The sequence below is a fragment of the Ambystoma mexicanum genome, chromosome 5q (genome assembly GCF_040938575.1).
Source record: "Ambystoma mexicanum isolate Mex_15411 chromosome 5q, UKY_AmexF1_1, whole genome shotgun sequence".
Taxonomy (NCBI): Eukaryota; Metazoa; Chordata; class Amphibia; order Caudata; family Ambystomatidae; genus Ambystoma; species Ambystoma mexicanum.
In genome coordinates, this window is record NC_090933.1 from 18,010,964 (window position 1) to 18,035,622 (window position 24,659).

Sequence of the window (24,659 nt, forward strand, 5' to 3'; positions counted from 1 at the left end):
AGGGTTGGTTGAAGTCTGGACTTGGGCAAGTGATCAGGATTCCAAGAGATATCAACCAAGTAACACAACAGTATGAGGCACAATGAGCTTAGAAGGGGGCTTCTGCCTGTAGCAGAAAAACAACAGCAGTGATGTTGACAGCGGGTAATCCAGCAGGCAGTCAGTCCATAATATCGAGCGGTAAGGTGAAGGTGGATCGTGATGTTATAGGTCCTTCTGGAGCCGACAAGGTCCGGGGATCGTAGATTACAAGGAGACAAAATCTCTAGGCAGAACAGTCCTTGAGACGTATCTGGGTCATCAAGATGCAGTCTTAAGGAACAAGAGGATCAGGCAAAGGGAGGTCGGCAATAACAGATCTGGAGTCGAAAAACCAAGAGAGCAAGTTCAAATAACACCACGGTTTTGGAAATAATGCTGATTAGAAGCAGCGTCTTGCGGGTTATCCATTCTTTTAGGTTTGTAGGTATGGGTGGAGTTAGGAGCCCACGTAGCGGGAGAGGTCAGCTGATTCCTATGCCGGGCAGCACGCGATCGCATAGGAACTCTGAGAGTGCAGAAGCGTCTCCACAGCAACCTCCTCTGTTGCCACAGTAGAGCAGCTTGGCATTGTGGATACAGAAGACGTCTGCCACGTTGAAGTGAACGTGATGGCCCAGGTGTAACAACTCGCCTGCCAGGACCAATGAAACTACTAAGACTACTAAAAGTACTTATTAGGCACAGTTCTACTTCACACAACTTGTAAAGTATTTTGACTTTCCACAACATCTGTTTAGACTACTTCTGGGAAAACATAAGACACATTGGAGCTGTTTGATCCACACTTTTGATTGCCACATGCAATACAAGGTCTGATCCTCTCGTCCTGGACACTTTCTGTTAGAAGGGCAGCCTTCTTGCCACTCTTGCATTAACCAAGTGCTGACAATGGGAGTCTCTCACTCCTAATCTTCATTCGCTTAGGCAATGCTCATTTAGGTCAGATCCCCTTATTGCTTCTTTACGCCATCTGACAATAGGATCTATAAACAAAATACTTTTAAACTGCCCCCTCTTGGCTTTGGCCATATTGGTTCTAATTAACTGGATGTGTTATTGCACTCTTTTGGCTTTGGCAACAGTTGTTTATATTGGATTTCAGTAATATTGCCCCCCCTTGTGTTGTTGGCAGTTATTCTGACCTTCAAAAACACAATAACCCTTTGCAGGCCTGCTCGGCAAGTTCTTATATTGCCACTTTCACCACTTCGTATCAGCTTGGTATGCTCGCCTGACACCAGAGCCTGCCTTAATGTGGAGAAAGCTTATCAACTTCATGCTTTCCCACCATGCATCCTCTGCAACCAGGATTATCAGGGGGAATTATTTTTTACAAATAACGCTTCCTGCTGAACGACATCTGCAAACAAGGTCCCTGAAGGAAGAGACCATCTCAGAACCAGCATCCGTACTGCAAACTACAGCAGCCCCAGCATCTCTGTTCTCCTTCAACTGCAACTGCAATGTGGAGTCACTGCAATCCCTCCACCTCCTGCCACTACTCTCTATGGCCTGTATTTTAGGGGGCCTTTTATGCCTCTAAGTCTCCCTCAGGTGTGGGTCATTAACACTATTAGCCTGCAACCTGCATTCCAGGGCCTCTGCATAACTCTTCTTCATCCCAGTACTTTTGGCTTGGTGGGGCTTGAAGTCCCCAATGTTCAACTTACTAATATTAATGGGATAATTATTACCACATTTGTTTCTATCCTTAATCACCTTTTTAAAAGGAGTATCATAAGGATTTGCCAAATGTTTTTTCTTTGTAAGAAAATTAGGGTTTGCAGAATCTGAGATGTGAATATTTAAAGATTCATCTTTAACATTCCCCTGTTAAACATGGGAGCTTTCACCTCTACACCTGTGTTTGACTTCCGGGGGGAGATTCAGACTCCCAATAAATGATTGGTTAGAACAGTTTTTACCACCATCAGGATAATTAGCTTTGGAAAACAGCAGCTCCCTTCGACTGCAAGCCAGTACATAATCCGGCATCACTGACTTTTCCTCCTCTGAATAAGACAAATACTGTGGGCCACATTCTGAGTAGGGCGCAAAGGGATACCGGACACCGTTAAGGACATTGGTGCCGGTAATCCCTTTGCACCCTATACCGAGGTCCCTTTGCGGGTCCCGCTAAGGCCGCCTGGTTTTACCAGGCGGCCTTAGCGGGAACCGCAAAGGGTCCAGGGAGCAAATAACGGTACCGCAAATTGCAGTACCATTATTTGCACCTTCCCCATTCCCATTGAGCCCTATGGGGTCTCAAATGTGAATGGGGAATGGTATTTTCAATGGGGACTTACCGGTCCCGCAAAGGTCCGACTAGACCGGTAAGTCCCCATTGAATGAGGGCGGACTCGGTACCGTTATTTGAAGCAACCATGGCGCTATTAGCGCCATGGCTGCCTCCAATCTCGGAATGAGGCCCTGTGTCTCTCCCAGCAGAGTCCTTTAGGTAGGGTCTTTGTGAGGAATCCATAGGACTCATCATACACCCTTACAAGAACAAAATATCTCTTTTGAGAACCAACATAAAAGAGTACCAAAATAAAGGAGTTCAGTTGATACAACTCCCATACCACATTTTTTGATTGTATAGTCAACGGACATAGTCACGTGTCCACTGATATCATGGGTGGAAATACACAAAAAAGGAGCTCATGTTCTCTTGTTGCATAATGAGAATGGAAGGCGTAAAAGCCTTGAGTAAGGGTTTAACACCTTCCATTTATGCCACACAAAATTTTCAATTGCTTGAGGGATCGAACACAACTTCATTTCTGTCATCTTTTTTCCTCTCTGCTATACAATTGCTCAAGTATTTGAGCCGGCATAGATTTTCCACCCTGCGCAAATGATGGAGATTCTTATGTAGTCCACCTGCTTTATGTATTAGCATAAGCAGGTGGACTCTGTAGGGGTCAACTGTAGAAGTTTGTATTCTTTTCAGTCTTTGAAAGATGGTTTCCTGTGGAACCTAGTTTTTTCTTTGGGCAGAAGAAGGAGATTGAGGCAGGGGAGGGGCACCAACTACTATAAAGGAGAGACAGATGGAGAAGGAAAGATGTCAGGCACTGGTGATGTAAGTAGGGGAGGCAGCAATCCTTTTCATGCGCCTTCACAGTGGCCTCAAAGGTGCTTTGAATTTGTTCCACACGACAGAGGAGTGCATCACAGTATATACAGCGGACAGTTGTCTTCTGAAGGTAGGGAGCAACTTTGCTACACCTACACAGTGTGATAATGTCCAAGTAGAAAATGAGGGTCCTAAACCTCCCCTGATTGTAAATGAAGGCAACATTCAAGAGAACACACTGCTTCTCGTGAATCAGATATCTCATTTAGAAACCAAGGCAGAATATCTAGTTAGTTTATAGGTACAAGTTTCTAATCAGGAGGCTCAGGGAGTGGGACCAGTAACATAGTTGTGGTGTTCATGGTCAACATTCCAAAAGCATTAAGTGCCTATCGATTATGGGTCATAACAAACAGGATGAGTGATCAGCAAGATCTTGTTTTAAGGGCCTAACTATTTTGTGGAATATAGTTGGCCTCTATCGGCACTGCAAAGATACAGATTTTCTTAACTCCCTTATCCAGTTACACCTGATGCTTTTTCAATAGACTTAGCTATATAAGGTAAATTAATAATCCGGGCTACAAGTCCTAATGACTGGGGCCGAAAAAGGCCTTTGTGGCCAACATAGCACAGATTTGCGAAAGAATATAAAGTTAAATGAAAAATTGAAGCCTTTACAGATAAATGTCCTGAGATATGATTTTGATATACTCAAAACAGAATCACTTTATATAAATAAGACAGAAATCTACAGAATGAGATGTATACCGGTGAATCTCTACACTCATTCCTGTGCGGCACATGTAAAAGAATGTGTTATTGATTCCCACATTTACAACCTCGATTGAATGAAGCTAAAGTTTAAGTGTTGATTGTTGCTAGGATTAGGGCATTTTAGTTTTAGGCAGCATTTGCCAAATTTGATTCAGAATCAGGCTATTCTAAGCTGTACCACTACCAGCATGTTTCTGTCTTTGTAACTGAACATCTTTAGAAGATTAACGGCCATATTTTCTTTGGCCAAACCAGCGGATCTAGCAATCTTTCCTGGATGATATTGTATTTATTTCTGTTGATAATTTTGAGCTACAATTTGACTAGAGCATGTTCAAACTCATATGAAGTGATCACACCCCTAAGGGTGTCAGTTTGTTGCCCTTTGAATATACTGCTGATCTGATGAAAGCAACATTCATCCAGTATGCTGCATAAAATTAAATGACATAAAAATATGGCTCAGTCAACAAGCCTTGGATTGAAGCAACCCAACCCCTGGAAAAATTGGAGGCTTTATCATACCTTCAGATGAGACGTTATGTCGATCTGATTACTGGGGAACAGACGGTTGTTTGCCAAATATCAAATGCAGTGCAGTCTTGCTGCCTCATGTTTCCAAAAAAAGGAACTCCAAGGTTTGTTAAGGTGAGTAAACCTGTCCAAGGAATTGTCCCAGATATTGGTAAGGTGATTAAAAAAATAACAAATAGTTTTAAAAGGTTTTCTTTCTAACCTCCTAGAATGGATAGTGTATTCATAACTTTAATCTTTTCCTAATCTCTACACTCTTTTTCCTACATTTTCAGTCTGGATTCTTTCCTCCTGGATTTACCTGAAACAGCACTTCTTCATGTCACTAATTCTTTGTTTGCAGCTCAACATGCCAATCTCCCATCTTTTCTTGTGCAATTAGATCTTTCTGATGCTTTTGATACAGTGGATCACTCTATTCTCCGGTCTACTCTTTCTACTCTGGTTTTATCTGAGACTGTTCTTCACTGGCTTTCTTCCTATCTGTCGTATCGTACCTACTCTTTTTCCTGGGCGGGTTAATCCTCAGATGCTCTCCCTCTTTGCTGTGATGTTCCTCAATACTCTGCACTAGGCCCCTTAGTCTTTTCTCTCTGACATTGTCTTATCTTTCAATCTGTCTTTTCCTATCTATGTGTATGACTCACAGATTTTTTCTTTTTTCATTCTTTTTGGATCCTCTTCATTTCCCTCTAGCTATTCCCTAGCTCAAACCGGTATGCTCTCCAAGTCACTCGATCTTAATTCTTCAAAAACTGAAAATCTTTCCTGCCTAAGTTCCTTGACCTGTTTTTCCACCATCTTCAGTTTTCTTTCCACTTCCCATCTCACTTTATCAACATCAGTGCAAAATCCTAGGTTATTTTTGATCCTTCTCGTTCTTTTTTTAACATGTTTCCCAAACTGGGAGGTTGCTCATTTCCTTCTTTTCAATGTGACTAACATAGGCTTTTGTAACATTAAATGACACGAAACTTCACAATTGCTACTAGCCTTGTCTTTTTACGGCTTGACTATTGTTTGGTTCTCCTTGTTATGCATTGGCACCTTTACAATCAATTTTCAATTTTTCTGTTCTTCTCTTTTTTCGTCTTTCACCCCGGTCCATGAGATCATGCTCTCTCGCTTCTTTACATTGGTTACATTTCACTCGCTCAAACTTTTTTACTTTCTTTGAATTGTTTACAAAGGCATTCCTGGTCTAACTCCTCTTTCTCTCTCAACTCTTATCTCTTTATATACCCCATCTCAGAATCTTCTATCTGTTCCTCATCTCCCCTATTCTAATTTCCTCTTTTGCCCTTTGTCTCTTCTTGCACCTTAACATTGGAATACCTTACCTCTTCATATTCAGAATGCTCCCTCTCTCCCTTTCCTCTTAATATACAATCATGCTTACGTTATCATTGTTGTCAATGTATCATTTTATAATGCACTGTCAATTCTCTGTGCAGCACTTTGGTGAAAGTGCTGTATGAACTGCAATACACTCAGAGGAGATTTGCCTAGCATTTTGGTGCTGGACTGCCCCAGGGCAGGACAAAGACTGATATGTTTAGGATATTTCTCCTCTGTGAAAGATAGTGAGCTAAAGACTCTGGGTAAGGCTCTTGTTAACCAGGCCTCATGTCTGGCAGAGAGTCTACCAGGACCCCCTTCTTATTTACATATTTCAAGTAACTTTGGGTCCCACCCTAAATTACTAGGGGAATCAGATGTGGACCCCTTGCTCACTATTCTTAGAGAGGCACAGCTACACCCTACTGATGAGGTTCAACCAGACCAACATTTGTGTCTGGGGTTGCTGTTGGTACTGTTGTTCAGAGGAGAATTGCCTAGCTAGACTGCCCCAGGGCAGGACAAAGACTGATATGTTTAGGATATTTCTCCTCTGTGAAAGATAGTGAGCTAAAGACTCTGGGTAAGGCTCTTGTAAACCAGGACTCATGTCTGGCGGAGAGTCTCCCAGGACCCCCCCTTGTTATTTGAATTGCAATACATACAAATGCAAATAAAAGGCGGTTGTGGGTTTAGAAGGGGGCAGGTTAGTATACAAAATCTCTAAGAACCACACTTGACTTTTATAAACAAACCTGAGAATAAAATGCTGAAGCTAAGTAGGCATAATGATAGTAAATGTTTCTGGGGCATGGCTACCTTGATTGTGTTACAATCAGACAGTCTTGACATGGATAATCCAGTTGAAGAATGACATTGGCAATCCTATCTGTGCTCCCAGTATAAAGAATATCAAGGAGGAAAAGTAGATGTAGACGTAGATATACATAAGTATTGCCAACTTGACTGCTTTATTTCACTGGCCAAATTGAAACATTTACTTACGTCTATCTCAAGTAGGTCTGTTGGTCTTGATGGCATATCAATAAATATGACTAAGTTAGATCCTAAGTGGTAGTCTACCTTAATAACGAAATTTTATTTGGAAATTGTACAGGCTAGCAAGGTCCCAATCACATGGTTTTGTGTGGAACCATGCTGCCTATTCATAAATAGGGTTGTAAAGATTACCCACTGTCCTACCATATAATTTCAATACTTGATGAATCTTATAACAGTTTTGCAGTCCGCTCTGCCCCGATTTCAAAACCTGGGTGGATGACACAGGAAACCAGATTTAGATCAAGCATGTCAGTGGCAGTCCATTGCTTATTTCTTAGTGTACCTTGCCAAGGGATGGGAGAGGTGGCTGGGCCCAAGCAGGCAATCTACTGCTGGGCTGTTGTTTGGTTTGGTTGGTAGTTATTGGATTGTTTTTACAGTTGTTGGGGATTGGGGGATCTGAGGAGAAGGCGAGAGGGAGGGTGAGGAAGGAGTACAAAAGGCTGGGGTGGGAGGGAAGGTTGTGGGTGGGGCCCATAGGGGACGGCAGAGGAGGGTGCGGACAAGTGGAACAATAACAATTGGCTGTTCGAAGAGGAATGCATAACAGTGAGAGGTAACAGAGATTGGGAATGGTGAGGGGGTGCAGACACAGGAAGAACTCTTCGGCAGATTGTTAGGGCGATGGGAATCAAAGGGCCCGAATGTGCGCAGCTATGGCAGGGCCTAAGGGAGTGAACATGATCACCTGGAACGTGAGGCCTCAATAACTATGTTAAGAGATTGCGAGTACCTGCCTACCTGGCTAGGAAGGGCAAACAAATAGCACTGTTGCAAGAAACACACCTGATCGCAGACAGACAGGTTACGCTGGCTAGAAAGTGGGAAGGCAAGCTATACGGCTCACCTTTCTTGGCATATGGAAGGGGTGTCCTTGCCTGGATCGCTCTGACAACCCCCTTCCAACTGCTGGAGTTTAAAAGTACGACAAGGGGAGGGTGGTGGTTGTGCACGGACTGTGGGAAAGCAGGAAAATCTGTGTTGTAAACACCTAGGTGCCAAATCACAATGCCACGGTGTTCTTCAGGTTGTATTACTCAAGGTTGACCATGTATAGAGAGACAATATGGGTGTGGGGAGGAGATTTTAATTGTACCCTAAACCATGCATTAGACAGATCAGACAACAAACACGCAAATCCGGCACCACCGACCAAAGGTCTGAGAAGCTTGCTGCAGGATTTAAGACTGGTGGACATATGGAGAGTGAGGCACGGGGAATAGTGGGGCTACTAACACTTCTAAGCTCCTCACATTGTACACACACAGATAGATTACATGTTCACAGGAGACGAAAGACTGGGGGACTTTGTGCACATAGTATATGAGGCCAGAACACTATCGGACCATGCCCCACTGATAGCAGAGCATGGCCCCGAGAACCCGGATACCAACCTGGCGCCTGAGGGTGGAAGACCTGCAAGATGAGTTGTTTAATGACTACCTGAGGGACCAGATGGAGGAGTACTTTAGTATTAACATAGACAGTGTAGCGAAGATGAGTACATTATGGGAGCATTTAAGGTGGTCATGTGGGGAAAGGTGATAGGGAAAACGGGAAGCCTAAGCAGATATACTAAAAACCCTGGGAGACATTGAGATTGAAATAGCAAGTGTGGAAAAACCTGGGGGAGATCCGCCTGCTGTGTCAGGGCAGGTGACGGAACTGAGGCAAAAATGTGTGAGAGCATGGGAAAGACTGGGATGCTTTGACTTAGCAAAATACACTCACAAACTGCATGCAGACGGGGACAAACCGGGGAAACTGCTAGCGTGGCTATGCAGGGGGGAAGAACCAAGAGACGGGATTAACACCATCACTGACGTACACAGGGAGTTAGTCAGAACGCAGTAAGGGATAAACAAGGTGTTTTTTTTATTCTACAAATCCCTATACACAGATGAGACAACAGAAGGGGGTGAGGTCATAGAGGGGGCCTTAGAGCACAATGACTTACCAAAGCTAGGAGAAGACCAGGGGGACACACTAGATGCCCCACTGACACTAGAAGAAATGAGTGAAGTGATAAGAGAGCTCACGAACTCCAAGACCCATGGACCGGATGGACTCCCAGGGGAGTTTTACAAAACAGACACGGGAATACTAGCACCCAGATTGCTCCAGGTTTATACAGAAGCATACAAGCTGGGATTACTACCAGCAGCCTGTGGGAAACCACTACCAATCCTTCAACTGGGTAAATCACTGCATTGCTGCGGATCGTACAGGCCCCTCTCAATGGTGAACCAAAACTGCAAAATCCTGACGACGTTGTTGGAAAACAGACTGAGGAGAGTAATATGTCCCAGGACTGAATATCACATGGAATTTGCGAAAAATACCCCACATCATGGACAGCACTAATCATCTGATGGACAAAAGTGCAGTGGCCTCATTAGATGCAGTCAACCCCTTTGACCCGGTCTGCTGGGACTGGAAGTTTGAGGCCCTGGCGCACTTCAGAATTGACAATGTTTTCTTGAGATGGGTAAAGCTGATCTACACGGTGACCAGGGTCTGTGTGAAGACAGGCAGACCGATCTCTAAGGTGTGGGAAGCACAGAAGGGCACCAAGCAGGGTTGTCCACTATCACTGATGCTATATATTCTAGCATTGGAGCCACTGGCTCTGTTCCTTAGGAAGGAGTATGAGCAGGCCGGGATAAGGCTAAATGGAGTGGTGCACCTAATCTCCCTGTACGTAGATGACATGCTGCTGTATGTAAACAGGCCATGACATGCTGCTGTATGTAAACAGGCCAGATGACAATTTACTGCACTTGTTGGAGGTCATTGACCAGTTCGCTGAGCTATCAGGGATCAGGGTACACATGGAGAAGCCCTGCCTGCTCCAGCTCTCAGGGCTTAGATACATCGACGAACAGCATCTGCCCGACTGGGACTTCGGTGTGAAACAAACATCTTTCACTATCTAGGCATTAACGTGTGGCACGACCCAGTGGCCTCACACAAGAACAATATGCAAATGGCCATGGATGACAAGGCCCGGTCCATAAAGTTCAGGAAGCGGCTGCCCCTGGGAGTACCAGGAAGAAAAGCCCGCTTGAAGATAGTTGTACTCCCCTGCCTCATGTATTATTTAACTGTTGTCCCTTATAACATACCTGAAATCTTCTTTTGGAGGCTGAACGTGTTGGTGAGAGACTTTTTGTGGGAGGGAGGCAAAAACAGAATTGCTTTGAGTACCCTACAAAGAGACTTTGCTATGGGCAGTATGAAAGTGCCCCATTTCGAGTGCTACTACCTGGCGGGGTAGCTGCTGGCTGGGGGACAGAGCTTCACAGGACACCTTGCTATTACAGCCGTTGCTGAAGCAATATTTTTTGAAGGAAGTATTGTGGGTTAAGGGGCTTTTCCTAGAGAGATCCTTCCCGTTGTTGGAGCTGGGCAAAGATATATGGCAGAGAAGCTGGAAACTCCTATGCGACTCAGATCCTTGCTTGGTGCATGTTCTCCTGTTGGGAATCATCAGTGACCTGCGAGGGGCGCTGGTGCAATATAGAAGACACTGGGAGGACAAGGGGGTAGCCACGATTGGGGGCCTAGTAAGAGAAGATAAAATAATAGCTTTCCAGGTCCTGGTCAGCGAATATGGTATACATGAAAGGCACTTCCTGCTATACTTAGGCATGGTCAAGAGAATTGGGGAAAATGACTTGGTCCACAGAGTGAAATGTGAACCAATGAGAAGTTAGACACCATGTACGACTTCTCAGAAGGAGGAAATATGGTCTCTAGACTATATTTATTTATTTTGCATTTTTAAAGCGCTCACACAGCACACGGGCATCGAAGCGCTGCATATGATTTGTTCCTGGACACGTTGGGTGCATCAGAGCTGAAGGTGTGCAGCAAGTGGGAGACAAACATAGGGAGAGCACCTACAGATGCGGAATGGGAAAGGGCATTGCTCTACACCAAGCAAGTATCAAGAAACACCAGGTTCAAACTCACCCAATTGTATGACACTCACATATATGACCCTACACATGGTGTCTCTATGGTGAAACAAGGTGACCAGGCCTGTCCAAGATGCACACAGGAGCGAGCGGGCCTGATACACATGTTTTGGACGTGCCCAGTAATAAGGACGTTTTGGGGGATGTAGCCTGGAGGGTGGCACAGAGTGGCATCCAGATGCAGACGTGGCCCCCAGAGTATTGTCTATTGGTATTGTTCCCTAGGGGTGGGACACAGAAGGCTCACTTTACCAAAATGAAGGATCTGGTTTGTGTATTAGTGAAACGCAGAATTGCCATGGCGTGGAAATCATCTGAAAGCCCCAAACTAGAAGCATGGTGGGCGGATCTAAGGCATGGTCACTAGCGAAGTCAGCTTTATGGTATGAAGCGCTGAAGAAGGGAATGCATGAAGGGAATGAGGGAATCGCGGCCTGGAACGCCCTCGTACAGAGCATGTTTAGCCCAGGAGATGATGAGTCTTAATGGCTAAATGTGCTTGCGGGGAGGTTAATGCTGGAGCTGGGAGGTCCTGACGCGATGGGGGAACATACAGATCGGTGGCCAGGAATTGCTGTGGGAGGTGGTTGATACGTCGGAAAGCTGAGATTGGGGGAAATGACAACCCCCTCGGGGGAACGCCTGAATTGATATATGCCTGTATCACTGGAATTAAATGGTCAAACTTGTCTGTATTTGTTTGTTTGTTTGTTGAATAAATAAAAACATGTTAAAAAAACGAGTGAAATGTAACCCCTGCCATTTAAGTACTAGCTAAAGTAAGCCCTAAAGGTGGTAGCCTTATCTGTCTGACACCCTCTTGGGTTCTGGTAAGGGCTCGACTACCGTAACACAACTCTAGGCTAGATTTTGTAATGCTAGGTTTTCCAGTGTTGTGCCTTAACAAGTGCCTGGCCCCTCCCTCTCCACTCGCTCTCTCCCATTACTTTCCCTGACATTCCAATTCCTATTCTCCACTCTGCTTCTCCTCTTGCCCTTTTTCCTTCCACTCTCTACTTCTCCTTCTCTATCTTCACCACTCTCCTTGTCTGCCCCTCTCATCTTCACACACTGCTTGTCTCCCCTCCTCTCTCCCCTCTCTCCTCATGTCCCCCTCTCTCCTTACACTCCCCTCCATTCCCTCTCTCCATCTCCTCGTTTTCCTCTCCCCACACTCACCAATTTCTTTCTCTCAACCCACCAAACACTCACACACACAGCCTCACTCTCATGATGTTGTGCCACTCTCTCTCACCACCAACACCTCACCTGTAATCACTTCTGCCACAAGCTCCTCAACATTCTGCACCACCGTCCTTCCTCCAACTGGTCTCTTGGCCCACCTCCTCTCCTTCTGACCTAACCCTAACATCCCTCACGCTGCTTTTGTGGGTCTGCATTTTATACTGTTCCTACACTTCCTACTCCCCTCAGTTGGTGTGGTTTCCCCCACCTGACCCTACGGGCATGTAAATGACTGCTCTTTCTGCCTGTTGTGGGCTTTCAAATTCATAATATTGATAAGCTCCATTAGGCCCGGCCCTTCATCTGTGTGACATTGGAATTGAGTGTTGGGCTTGGGATACAGCGGTGCTCTTTCCGCTCTACCTTCTTGACATGCTGCACGCAGTAAGTGTATTGGATTCACGAGGGTGAGCAGCTCTGTCAATGCAGATGCTTCAGAGACTTGGGAGGACCAACAGTTCTCACCAGGTTGTGGTGGTCACTGGCAGTGACCAGGCATGCTGTTCTTTGTATTTATGAAACAAGGCAAAAAGAACTTGGTTGGAAAAGGGGCGGAAAGGTATGGCATTATTGAAAGTGGCACATATTCATTCAACAAGGCACATGGAAGTGAGGCTGAGGCCCTCCCAACTCCCACACCCCATCTTTGGGGCAGGACTGGCTCTGGTAAAAACCCTGGTAGGCTTCCAGCACCAGGCTGGGAGGAGTCCCTGTTCCCCCTGACAGGGTAAAGTCCCCGACCACAGCGGGCACACGCTTGAACCACTGTTCAAAGTTAAAAAGCTGAAATGTACACCTGTGGTTTTATAAAGTGTGAAACACAGGAAATTAGTCATTTGGTTAGTTTAGAGCCTTTGGAGGGGATCGTGTGGAGGCAGTGCTGGGTTCACATAAGAGCACAAAGTTGGCAGCCATCTGATCGAACTTGGAACAGATGTGGACGACATATCATTTTGGGATCTTACACGTTTGCAGTTAAGTTAAACACCATAGCACAAACACCACTTTCCTAGAAAGCTGTTGCCGGCAAGATGATGCCATATATTAATGAATTTTGCCAAATGCTCTGTAGCCATTTGTTGAAGCTTGTTACTAAAGTGTGTGAAATGTAATACCACGAGATATAAAACAGGGCAAGCAAGAGTTTTGGTTGAAGGGGAGCTAAGGCAGGAAGAATTTCCAAGAGGGTGACATTTTCTATGAGAATAATTTGCTTCAATGTCTAAGCCTAGACTTGAAAGCCGGATCATTGGGGACCAACACAACTCTCCCAAAGACGATTCATCATGCAACAAAAGAAATGTGGGAGATTTGAAAGTTTGTTCTATTTTCCCGTCTGTATGGATTGGGGAGCATGGAATAAAACCCTGCCGATCAAACACATTGCAATGGGGGAATATATAGAGGCATAATCACTGTCTACTGTTTGTCGGCTGTTTGTAAAGAAATGTCAACTCTTTTCTGAACGAAGGTTAACCAAGTCACGTATCAGGTTCGCACATCTGGCAGTACTGCTTTTACTGTCCGGGATTATGTTATGTTATGCTGCACTATCACTGCTGTGAAAGAACCATCAGGCAAGGCGAATGCTAACCATGCCCGGAGGTTGGGTAGCATGTAGGACTTAAATAATGAATGGTTGACATATTAAGCTGGTTTTGTGTCTTTATCTGCAACCCATACTTGACGATATGTATCAATAACGTGCATTTTTGTACGTATTGCTCTGGGTATTGTTGTTTTTAGTTTCTGTTTTGAGCCACCCATGTGTAATTTTTACTTGTTTTACTATTTTTATTGTAAAGCTGTAAAACCCATATACAATTTGGAAATAAACTGTTTTGTAAATCTGCATGATTATTCTAATCCGCTTTTTGTGATAAAACCTCGAAACGTTTAGAGTCCCTTGGCTTCATGTTGCGTGATGCTCCGATTACTTACTGGTAATCTTCATTACTCCTAGTCCTACTGTTCCTCATCGCAGTACTTACTTCATGAGGCCCCTGCCTCCGACACAGGACCTTCTTCTATTTCTTTAAATTCCTATAACTCCTCCCCCACATCCACGTCACTCAGTTTCATATTACCAAGCCAGAGCATGGGACCTTCCCCGCAGGGAGGGTGAGGAGGGTCGTCAGTATTGTGACGAGGAAGAGTAGGATTAGGAGTAATGAAGATTACCGGTAAGTAATCGGAGCATTACTTGCACGTCCACTCTTCCTCGTCCCAGTACTTACTTTATGAGGTATACTAAAGTAGCAACGGGGAAAAGGTCCCATTGAGACACAGAGCTAAAGACAGTGCAGCAAACACACCCACAATAACTCTTAATTCATATCCCCATAGATAAAACTCCAACCACGAAGGAACCAACCCCCCGAGTGGGAGAAACTCAACCCATAGCGGTTGATGAAAATCCCTAGACCAGCCAAGGCAGCAGCCATACAAATCTCTTGCAGAGAAAACCCTCCTTGCATCGGCCCAGGAAGCCGCCAAACCCCTGGCGGACCGCCCCTGATCGTGCGCAGGCACAGGCAAGCCAAAAGCCACATAGGCCCTGGAGATCACAACCCGGAACCATCGGAAAATGGAAACCACAGATGTGTTATGCCCAGCCCCAGCCGGACCACAAGCAATCAGAAGACTATCAGATTGGTGAAAAAAAGCAAACCTAGCCAAATACTCCAACACGTCCCGCCGGACATAATGTTAAGCCAAGCCACCTCCTCATGCATTCTCGGATCATGAAAGAAGTCAGGAAGAACCAGATCCTGAGAGGTGTGAAAACCGAGATACAACGTAAGGGAGGAACTTTGGACCACACCTCAGCAGAACCGAGTCTGGCAGCACCCTCAGGAAAGGAGGGTGACATAAGAGAGCCCCAATCTCCCCAAGCCTACGGGCAGAAGCGAGGGCAATAAGAAAAGCAGATTTCAGTGTAAGATGTTTGATATCAATCTCGGAAAAGGGCTCAAAAGCAGGCCCTTGAAGGAACCGTAATACAAGAGGGAGATTCCAAGGGGGAAGCCCTTTATCAGCACAAGGACGGGAAGAAGAAAAAGCCTGGAGCAACTTCCCCACCACCACCTCCCCATCCAAGTGACCATCAGAGTCCCCCAAAATCAATTTCATGGAGGCCCACTGAGAGTGAAGCCTGGGAAAAAAAAAACTGCCAGGCCCCTGTCAAAAGTCCTTCTGGAGGAATCGAAGGATAGCAGAGGCCAGAACGCAGGGGAGGGATCCCGGACCGCCTATACCAGTCTCGGAAATGGCCCCAATGCCTGCCGAACACCTTCAGAGTGGAGGGTCTAAGAGTATCCATTATGTACTCAACTACAGTATCTGAGAACCCCTGAGATATCAACCTAGACCGAGCAAAAGCCACACTGCCCATTGCATCCAGTGGAATTCCAACCGCAGATCCCCTTGAAGGGGACACGGCCACCTCGGAACCAGCCAAGGTTCCTAGGACCGAAGCTCCAACAGAGAGGGGAGCCAACTCTGGCGGGACCAGAACTGAGCTAACAACAACACAGTCACCCTGGACACTCTGATACGCCAAACCACCCGGGGCAGAAGAGGAATAGGCAGAAAGGCATAAAGGAAAACCCCAAGGCCACTGTACAGAGAGGGTATCCATCCCCCAATCCCCCCGGCCTGAAACAGAGGGCAGAAGAGGGGAACTTCTGCTGAGGCCGGGGATGCAAACAGGTCTAGAACCGGGGACCCTAATCTGACACAGGTCACCGCAAAGACCTGGGCCAACAGGACCAGTTCCGCCGAGGAGTGAAAACCGGCGTCTGAGAAGATCCGCTTGAACATTGTCCACCCTTCTGATACGTGAGGCCACCAGAGACACCAGATGAGATTTCTCCCAGGTTCCTATCAGTGCTGCCAGAGCATTCAAGGAGCGGCCGGAACCCCTTTTGCAGTTGACATATGCCAAGGCCGTCGTATTGTCCGATAGGATCAAAACTGCCGACCGTCCAGCAACTCCTTGTAGTACACCAGAGCTTGGTCAATGGTACAACTCTTGCCAATTGGATGATCGCCGGCTCTCCCTAGATCCCACAACCCTTGAGCTGAGAGGACCCCCAATGTAGACCCTTTCTGCCGGCGTCGGTAGTAAGAGAGACCACAGGAGGATGAACCATGCACACCTCAGCACGTAGACCTGAAATCCCCGCCACCACAGCAGGGAGACTCACAGTGCTGGGGACACTGAAAACACAACTACGAAAGCCGAGACGTCGGAAGCCAGTGGAAGAGAGTATAAGACACCAGGGGACGTAACCGAAGACGGGCTCAAGGAACCAGAAAACACGCAAGACGCCACATGCCCCGTAACTTCAGCAACAGGCGAGCCGAGACACACTGCCTTCTGAGAACCCAGCCCAAACCAGCCAGCAAGTGCCCCCCTGCACAACATCCAGAGTACGCTCTCCCCAGACGTCCGGTAAAGCAGTGCAGGGTCGTGAGACCCATAAGCAGTAGACACATCCTAGAAGGCATAGGGACCAGGAACACCCGCAAGTAGAAAACTTGACCCTGAACAGGGAGAGGAATGGGCAAGACGGTAACCCACAACAATCGTTCGGAGAGAACTGATCCCATGGCCAACTACTTGGACCGTGAGCTGGGTACCAAAGTCATAACCATGCAAACCTGGACAGGAGGAGACAGGAACTGCAACTGATACCCCCCTCCGGACGGAGCCCATTACCCAGGAAGCTGAACCCCACCGGTCCCATACACCTCCGAGAAGATAGAGACGAGGAGCCAGGGAAAACCGCCAGTCACTGCACTTGCACCAGAGGAAAATCACAGGACGTTGAAGCATGCCTGCGCCACAATATAACAGCATGCTTGTCAGCCCACAAAAAGATCCCACTTATCAAAAGGAAGATACAGGACAGCCCAGAAGCCCAGCAGACCATGCCCCCCCCCCCCAGCCGACAGAGGAGCCAATCAGGCTGGCGTCAAAAGGGCAAAGTACTGTCACAAAGCGGGGTAAAGCAATCCATCCCGGATAGCAGACATGAAAGGCAACCCCCCACATGGGGTATTCCTACACTGGAAAAACCCACTGAAGTGACATCCCCCTCCACCGACACCAGGGGCTCTGAGAACCCCTCTAAGCACAGACATGTGCCACAATGTGCCATACCACTTCCCACAAGTCTGAGAGGAGGCATGAAAGCAACACGTCGGCACCGGAGGACCTAGGCCCTAAAGGAAGAGACACTGGGAACCCTCTGAATGGCCATTACTTCCATGATGCATTTTCTTTAATTCCATGCCGGACAAGGGAAAAGAAAATCATCTCCTTTGACCTTCCCTCGTGCAGTTGAGAGGAAGAGGACAGGACAAGGAGTCTGCGTCCATAGCTAGCACAGACCCAAACACACCACTAACTCGCCACATTGCTGAGAGGTGGCTTGAGCCCTGTATCCAGTAGCTGGTAGCCCCAAGCTCTAAATCGTTGCAATGCGTTGGTCTAGGAAGGATGAAGGGCCGAGTCAGCACCACAGAGACTCGAACCCGAAGTGTAGACTATGCCAGGCCGGTACCCTTCCAGCCGCTTGCAGACTCATCCAAATCTGCGCCATTTTCACAGGCTGCACGCAAAGAATGCAGCCAACATCCGGTGCATCCTGGGCTACGTGTGTCTGAGGAGCGGGTGGTATGTGACATGCCTGTGACAGAACAGAGCCCCCGCACTTTCAAAGACTCTCTGCCACTGTCACCCCACGACAAGAAGCAGAGAGGCCTCACAACAAAAAGGGAAGGCTAGGCCATACTGCCAAGTGCTTGCCATTATTTCCAATAAAGATGTGTACACAGAGCACGAGGAAACGGCATGTTGAAGGAGTCAAGATGGCCATACCAGCAGGAGAGGGGAAAAATATCAAGCACAGTCCTCCCCTCTCCTTAACTTACACCAGAGAATGCAGCTAACATCCGGTGCATCCTGTGCTGTGTGTGTCTGAGGAGTGGGTGGTATGTGACATGCCTGTGACAGAACAGAGCCCCCACACTTTCAAAGACTCTCTGCCACTGTCACCCCACGACAAGAAGCAGAGAGGCCACACAACAAAAGGGAAGGCTAGCCCATACTGCCAAGTGCTTGCCATCATTTCCAATAAAGATGTGTACACAGAGCACGAGAAAAAGGCCTGTTGAATCAAGATGGCCAAATCAGGAGGAGAGGGGAAAAAACATCAAGCCCAGTCCTCCCCTCTCCTTACCTTCCCCGGGCCATGCAGGACCCGGGACACAATGCTCACGCTGCGGTCCGGAGCCCAGCAAATAACCGAGCGAGCAATCCCGCTCAACTGTGACCCCAAGCCCCGCAGGTGGCCCAGGAGCAGCGCCGCACCTGAGGGAGCCGAGGGCCCCGCCACACAGCCCCCCCAGGGGGCCAGCAATCGGTGCTCCCCAGTGCCCCGCACCGGGAAGAAAAAGTCCAACCTGCCAGAGGCAGGAAAAAAGTAACTGAGTGACGTGGATGTGGGGGAGGAGTTATAGGAATTTAAAGAAATAGAAGAAGGTCCTGTGTCGGAGGCAGGGGCCGTGGAGGTAATGACTTTACTCGAAAAGGAAAGGAGGGCTGGGCAGTCCAACCCTCCTCCTGTTTCTGAGTACAGAGCCATCAGCAGCAGGCAGACCATTCATTAATGGAGCCTATGGTTAAAACGTTGCACCACAAGACTGCTTGAATGAAAGGGCTTCCTGCTGCTTGCGAGCTGGGGCACACTGGTGCCACACCTTTGATGTGCCAAGGCCCTTCTTTTGTTTAAAAGGAGGGGCTGGACGCATCAAATGCAATAATGCCAGTACAAATTACCCATTCCCCCCCTCACACTCCATAGGCGAGAAGGGCTCTCCTTAGGGGGCGTGGCCTAGGTACGTGTACTTAGGTCACGCCCCCTACGAGAACCCTCCTTGATGTCTAATCCCACTTAAAGCACTGCATACATATATATTGCCCCGGGAGGATAGCTTTACGGCAATGTGCGTGCCTTGGAAACAAGACGACACGAAGCAACACAGGTTCGAACCCTGGGGCTGTGCTTAGAAGCCGCGTTATAAATACGCAAATAAGACAAAAAAAAACAATTACGCAACTGAAAAAACAAACAATTCCTGTAACAGCGCCTCGATGCCCACGGGCTGTGTGAGCCTTTAAAAATGCAAAATAAAAAAAAATGCATCCCTTGCTTTTTTACTGGCCAGTGAGAACAGATATTATACTTACAATTAAAGGCAGCCTTGCTCTGAAGTCTTGAGAGGCATACATTTTGCATGAAACATAACTGGCCACATTAGGAAGAGAGCGAGCACAGCCCTTCCCTCTGTGTAGATAGTTTGCTGCTGCCTGCACACCACTTAAACAAAGAGTGGATGCCCCAAGCAACTGTCTCATCCATGATTTGACCTGGAAGCGATTGCTTCGTATACATCTGCTTTTCCAGTCAGAGTTACCCTTGTCTATGAATATTAAGTAGTTCAGCAAGTTATGTAACTGTTGCTGATATCTGTCAGTGACCTGTGTATCACTGCAGCTGTTTTACTGCTTATAGGGCTCTCTTCATCACTTTTATTTTTCTGAACAAGTGAATCATATTTGTTTAGGCAAACCTGTTTCAAATCCGATTATATATTATCAGCTAGATTTATCAAGTGAGTTGGTGCTTTACAAGTAAAATGTATTAAAGTGAGTCCTCGTTTAGCCCGTAAAAGACAAATACACAGCATATGTTACTCACCACTAGTTGAACAGGTCGGGGCGTTGCTCAACCTTAGGAAATTAGTGTAGAGAGAGCCAATCCGGTAAACCTTCAGTCTAAGCTGGAAAGTTCAGGGTGACGAACTCTCCAGAACCAGACCTCCTCAACCCGAGGAGCTCTTTAATGCAACACACCCCTTTGTTGTTAGTTACAATACAAACAAAGGAATTGGTCACCCAAAAGAGTGGGGATACCCACACCGCTATACCAAGCTGTGGAGAAAGAAACACAGTTATAAAGCGATGATTGGGTGACCCACAAATATACAGGGTTAGCAAGGGAGTATAGTACCTGAAGGAGGCTTGGTAAGGCTGTAAGGGTATCACAAGGAGTAGTCGAGATGCAACTACTAGAAAAGGGAAAGGAAGATGGATCAACCCTTAGTATAACCGTACAGAATCCCAAAATGTACAGAATAGTAGGAAGGCTTACCCTAATAGGAAGGTTTTGGGATGTAGGAAAAACAACGTCAGGATAAAACAAAAAATAGGATATTAGTAAGGGAGACTACCCCAAACGGCACGAGGGACGCAACTAGATCCGGGATGGTGCACTGGGTCAGAGTAGCGTTCAAGTGCACAGTACCACTTGTGATGTTGAAGTCAAAGTATTCCAGGTAGGAAAGCAAGGCAGAAACAGCAACTCAATGTCTCAACCATTCATAAGAAAAATGCCCAAATCTGATGGAGTTCACCTGTATACAACAGTCTGTGCATAAAAGGATAGAAGAAAGAAAAAACAGTCTTACTTTATATGGATGAATGGAAATAGTTCTTCCTGGCAGCCGTGGAACTGATGGACACAGAAATATAGGAAGAGCAGGGTTTCCTGGGTGGCTGAGTTCACTGCGCCGCTGTGCAAGGCTGGAAGGGAACGCAGTGAAAAGGAATTCACTGCCAAGTCAGCAGAAGCAGAGAATGAATGTAGCCCGGAGGCGAGGGGGTACGACAGGCAGGACGAGACCGCTGCCGCCGGATGAATGGAGTCTGGAGATACAGGAGTTCGGCAGGCAGAATGAAGCCGCTGCTGAGAAAACCAAGGCGACAAATTCAAGGAGCAGGCAAAGAAGAGTCGTAGAAGGAATTCCAAAGTCGAATAAGCAATCAGCAAGGTAAGTTCAGTCCGGAAAAGTAACGCTAATCAGAAGCAGTGTTCGAGTCCACGCACGCTTCTTTTGTACACCTCTTTGGTGCCTGGGGGCAGAGCCTATCCCGCCGTAAACACGGCCATGCAGTCACATGACTTCCACAAAGACGGGCCCATGCGGCTGTGAGTCCATGTCTCTATGGCAACCTCCAGCGTTGCCATACAGCAGAAGCACCGAAGCGGGGGAATTTCATAACAGTATCCACCCGCAAAAGCCATGGCAACCCCTTGGCCGCATGAAAATCCCGCAGTAAGGCAGTAAGGCAGGTGAGTGCAGGTTCGATAGGGGTTCCCAAGTGCGATCCTCCGTACCATAGCCCTTCCAGTCCACCGGATAATATACAGAACCCCTAGAAACCTTGACGTCCAGGATGGCGGAAACCTCAAACTCCTCCTCCCCATCAACCAGCACTGGGGCAGGGCGACGGGGCAGGTGCGTCCCCCTGAGACAAGGTTTAATCAAAGCAACATGGAAAACAGGATGAATCTTCCAAGCCGTCGGCAACGACAAGCGCTCCGCGACAGGATTTATAACTTTCGTGATCTCATAAGGACCCGCACATCTAAGTAGAAGTGACCTTTTACCAGGAAGTTTCAAATTACGGGTAGAAAGCCACACCTTCATACCAGGGTGATAAGTAAGAGCAGGGCTACGATGAGCATCAGCCAATCTTTTAGCTGAGATTTGTGAACGTAGGAGGTGCTATCGAACATCCCGATGCAATTGGTCCATATCCCTGACGCTAGCCAGTGCTGCCGGGTTGTCCATAGGCAAAGATGGATCCAAAGGCAGGGAACGAGGATGAAACCCAAATAGGGCAAAGAATGGGGAGACGCCCTTGGGGGAATGAAGAGAATTGTTGTAAGCAAACTGAGCCAACGGTAAAGCAGTCAACCAAGAGAACTGGAACTGGAGGCACAGACACCTCAAATACTGCTCCATAGTAGCATTGAGACGCTCCGTCTGGCCGTCGGTTTGAGGATGGAAGGCAGAGGAAAACCGATCATCAATCAGTAATGAAGATGTAAGTGCTCTCCAAAAGCGCAAAGTAAATTGGGGACCCCTGTCCGACACCATGATAGAAGGTAATCCGAAATGTTGAAATATGTGTATGCGCACCAGGTCAGCTAGTGTAGGGGCAGTAGGCAGACCGGAACACAGAACAAAAATGGCATACTTCGTGAAATAGTCAATAATGACTAAGACAGTGTTTTTACCTTTAATGGAAGGAAGTTCAACCACAAAGTCCATGGAAACCATTTGCCACGGTTTGTATGGCACTGGTAGTGGTTGTAAAAGTCCCATGGGTTTAGTCCTAGATGACTTACATTGAGCACAGACGGCACAAGTTGACAAGTAATCCATGACATCTCTAGACATTGAAGGCCACCAGGACCATCGGCGAAGAGACTCCAGAGTCTTTTGACCCATTGCAATGTATGAAGCCGTGCAGGACCAGGAGGCACATAAACGTGTCCCTGAATGAAGGGAATACCCCCCGGAACGTCCAGATTGAGAGAAGAAACATCAGGCGGATTAGCAATAACCCAATCTTCGATGATGGAGTGTAATGGGGGCTGGACTGTACACCCACAGACCACATTATCGGCAAGTAAACAAACTGGAACCCTCGGAGTCAGTTGATCCCCTGATGACTGTCTGGATAATGCGTCTGCAAGAACATGCAAAGTAGCAGGACGATAGATTATGATGAATTGGAACTGGGAAAAGAAGAGGTGCCATCGAGCCTTTCGGGCGGTGAGGCATTTCATTGTCTTGAATGCCAGCAAGCTTCTATGGTCTGAATAAACAGTGACCACATGTCTGGCGCCCAGGAGATGGTGTCGCCATTCCATAAAGGCCTCTTTAATGGCAAGTAGTTCCCGTTCAGTAATGGGATAATTACGTTCATAGGTTGTAAGTTTTCTGGAGAAAAAGACAACCGGGTGTATCTCTCCAGTTTGAGCGCATGTTTGCGAAAGGATAGCACCCACAGCATACCCCGAGGCATCAGCTTCCACGAAAAAGGGTATATCTGAGTTGGGATGCTGTAATAGTGGAGCCGTAGGGAAAGCCGCCTTCAATGAATCAAAAGCTGATTGAGCAGTATAATTCCAATTGAAGCGTACCTTTGAGCTAGTCAGGGCCGTGAGGGTAGCCGCTATAGCTGAGAAGGAATGAATAAAGCGACAGTAAAAGTTAGCGAACTCCAGAAATGATTGTAGATCTTTGATTGTAGTAGGGGTAGGCCATTCTAAAACGGCCCTGACCTTGGATTTGATCATTTGTATGCCATGGTTTGTAATATTGGGCCTCATTACGACCCTGGCGGTAAGGGGTTAGCGCCAGCGTTAGCTGCGCCGACCCCTTACCGCCAATCACGAGTTCCCTTTCCGCCATGGCGGATTTTACACCTGCTTCTAGCGGGTGTAAAAAACCATGGCGGTAAGGGAACTTGATGTTAATTACGCCACCGTAATTTACGGTGGCGTAATTAACGCCTTCCCCACTCCCATTATGCCCTATGGGGCAAAAATGGGAATGGGGAAGGGTAAATGGGGATTGGGGACTTACCGCCCCGCCGACCTCGGAATGGGGCGGTAAGTCCGCCAACCACCATGGCGTAAACGTAGTTTACGCCATGGTGGTAAAGTCACGGCCCAGGCGGTAACTTACCGCCTGGGTCGTAATGAGGCCCATTGTATCCCAAAAACTCCACTTCCTTGGAATGAAACACGCATTTTTCGGCCTTTGCATATAGATGATTCTCTCGAAGCCGCTGGAGAACAATAGCGACATGATTGACGTGTTCTGCCTTTGAAGTTGAGTAAATAAGAATGTCATCGAGATATACCACGACGAATCGATCTTGAATGTCATGAAAAACATCGTTCATGAAAGCCTGAAAGGTGGCAGGTGCATTACAGAGACTGAAAGGCATCACTAAATACTCAAATAGGCCGTAACGAGTCTTGAAGGCAGTTTTCCACTCGTCTCCGTGTTTAATGCGAACGAGATTGTAAGCCCCTCTGAGATCTAGTTTGGTGAATATACTAGAATTGCCCAACTGATCGATAAGAGTTGATATCAAAGGCAATGGGTATTGATTCTTGACTGTCACCTTCTTTTTTAGGGATGAAAAACAATGGTGATGCAGCCGGGGATTTGGAAGGCCGAATAAAAGCGATGGAAAGAGCTTTATCCAGGTATCCTTTCAGGACCTGACCCTGCTTAAGGGACAGTGAATAAACACGACCCGACAGAATTTTAGCTCCAGGTATCAAGTCTATCGGACAATCATATACACGATGTGGTGGTAGGGTGTCAGCCATTCCCTTATCAAAAACATTGTGATAACGTGTGTATTCAGGAGGTACCAGATTAGTCAATGCCCTTGTGACTGTCCCAATACAGGAAGACAGCCCTGACAGGAGTCGACTAGGATTTTCGTCCACGATTCCCAATGAAGACCAGCAAGAACTGTTGCAGAACATAAAAGGGAATTGAAAAAGACCCATAGCCCAGTCGATCAAAGGATTGTGCAGCCTGAGCCAGGGAATGCCCAAGATAACTCTATTGGCGGGGGCCTGGATGACATTGAAAACGATGTTCTCAGTTTGTCCTTCGGATGTGGTCATGGTAATTGGGATAGTTTGTTGAGTCAC